Raw genomic sequence first — 2,491 nt, 5'->3', positions numbered from 1 at the left:
TTAGCCACAGGGCTTCCAGTTGGCAAAGAGAGGTGAGCCTGGGTGGATGATGATGATGCACTCATTGAGGGGGATGCTGGAGCCCTGCCCCCTCTCCAGACTGTTCAGTTACTTGTAGGAGGAAATGCGACCTTGGGGCATGGCCTCCTGGGAGTCATTCTCTTCCACCAGGGATCCTCTCAGTTCAGCCTGTAATCACCATGTCCTGACTGCCCAGGATTGCCAGTGGGGCTAGAACTGAGGGCTGTTGGACCTGAAAGCCCAGGCCTCCCAGCCCTTGAGCTAATGTAAGTGATTTTTCTTCATCTGAGCCCGTCTACATTGTGTGTTTTGTGCACTAAAGTAGCTACACCCAGTGCCAACTCCCAGCATAGAGAGGCTTGCACAGGTGTGAGATGGGGCTTGCACCAACACAGTGGGTCCATGTGAGGGGTGTAGTAGGGAAGGCACAGTGACATAGTCACACCAAAGCCAGTTCTCCTAGTCTAGACAAACCCGGGGGTTTTCTCAGCAGCCAACACACCTCCCCTAGGGATGGAATCAAATGTCCCTGTGCTGGAGCTTAACCCCTGGGACGGGGCAAAGGGAAAAGCAGCCAGTTCATGTTACACAATTCCAGGTTGGGATACATTGCTGGAGCTGTGCCTAGGTTTGTGCCAATGTCATTCATTCTCCTTGACGCCCCTGGAAATCCCAGGATCTGTGTCCCAGGGGAAGGTTGGCTCAGTGTCTCCTGGAGACAGACATATACAACCCATGCCATTATATTCCCAGCACTCATATAGAGAAATTAAATAAAACCCTACAAACCTCTTGCTGGAAGGGTGTGATGTAACACAACTTTATTTCTTAGAATCCAGAATGATAACACACAAGAACCTAAAAACAGAGAGAGAGAAAGCAGGCTGCTCCCAAAAACAGAGAGGCACAACCCACCTCCACCTTACGCTAGTCTGGCTGTCTACAGACTAACTGCTGCTAGTTGAGACCCAGATCTCATGCTTCTCTACAGAGCCCCTAGCTTGACAGCAGGACCAGGAAACCCCCTGACACTTAAAGTGATAGCTTAAAAATTTAACAGTTTCTATACTTCCCATTCCCAGCTCTCTCTGTGTTCCCTTTTTGATTTCAGGCCTGGTCTACACCTAAAACGTAAGTCAACGTAGCGATGTTGCTCAGGGATGTGAAAATTCACACCTGTTCTATCCTTGCTACTAGTGTTACAAGTGGCGGCCCGGACGGGGATGAAGCCATGAGCTGTAGGCACCCAGCCACTAGGGACATGGCTGCCAGGGAGTCGCATCATCCGTCACGTCCTCACAGCGTCCCCTCGCAAGGGTGATGCTATTTTTGCAAGCGGCCACCGAAAGGCCTCCTTCCCACAGTGCTCTCTTGCGGCTGAGGAGATAAAAGCATTGGCGGCTGCTGACGTTCACGAAGAGCCCTGGCAGCTGGCAGCCCCAGCCCAGCATCAGCAACTTGTCGCTGCTTATCTTGCAATAGAGGAACCAGAGTCAGCAAAGATTCCAATTAAGCTCTGGCGGCCTATGGTCCCAGCCTAGCCAGCGCTGAAAGAAAACTCAAAGCACATCTCCTAAAGGGTTATGTCACGCTGGGAACGCGAAGCCTTCTTGAAGCCACCTGTGCACTCTCTAAATTCAGAGGCCACGCAGAGCCCTGCCTGGCTTGTGGTGTAAATCACAGCTGCTTCAGGGCTGCTCTAGCTTATGCTGGGCTTCCCATGGCAGAGAACTATCCCAGTGCAACACACTCTGACCACACACCCTACACCAGGGGCTGGGCACAGGCCTAGAGCAGAGCCTTTGTGCCAGCTGGGGATGCCCCCCTGGGCAGAATGGGCCTCAGAGGCCCGTTCCACCCACAAGGCCTCTTGAGGCTGACAGAATGGCATGCAGCCGAGAACAGGACCCACGGGGGGTGAGGGTTCCCAAGGCAGCCAGTCTCTGAGCCGGGTCTCCTGACTCCAACTGGCACGACAGGACTACGAATAGCAGTGTAGAGGGTCCTGCTTGCACTCCCGGCTCTAATACCCAGCGGGGGGGGGGGGGAAGGGGGGCTCCAGGGGGATCCCCAACCTCACAAGCCAGAGTCAGATGCCCCATGGCTCTGAGACTCGCTGTCATGGGATGGTTTTTTGGAGTGTAGACTTACCCTGGGCCTCCCTTGGAGTGGAGTCATGCTGGGGTGAGGGAGAGAGGAGGACCCTGGTTTACACAGCTGGGCAGCCTGGATTGTTAGCAGAGATGCAGAACATCCATCATTCTAGGCAGGTTCTTTTGCAAAACGGTTGCGCTACATGGGGCGGGGGGGTGGGTATTTTATATAATTTTCTCCCCCCCCCCATGATGTGCAATGCTTCAGCATCCCCCCTCCTTCACCCCTCCAGCTGCTGTTGTATGAGCGTTCCCTCACGTGACTTCCCCCCCCCCCCGGCTCAGAGGTGGGTGGGACCCGTTTCATTCATAAATCC

Source organism: Gopherus flavomarginatus, chromosome 24 (genome assembly GCF_025201925.1).
Source record: "Gopherus flavomarginatus isolate rGopFla2 chromosome 24, rGopFla2.mat.asm, whole genome shotgun sequence".
NCBI classification, from domain to species: domain Eukaryota; kingdom Metazoa; phylum Chordata; order Testudines; family Testudinidae; genus Gopherus; species Gopherus flavomarginatus.
The sequence above is the reverse complement of the archived record's forward strand: the minus strand, read 5'-3'. Positions refer to the sequence as shown.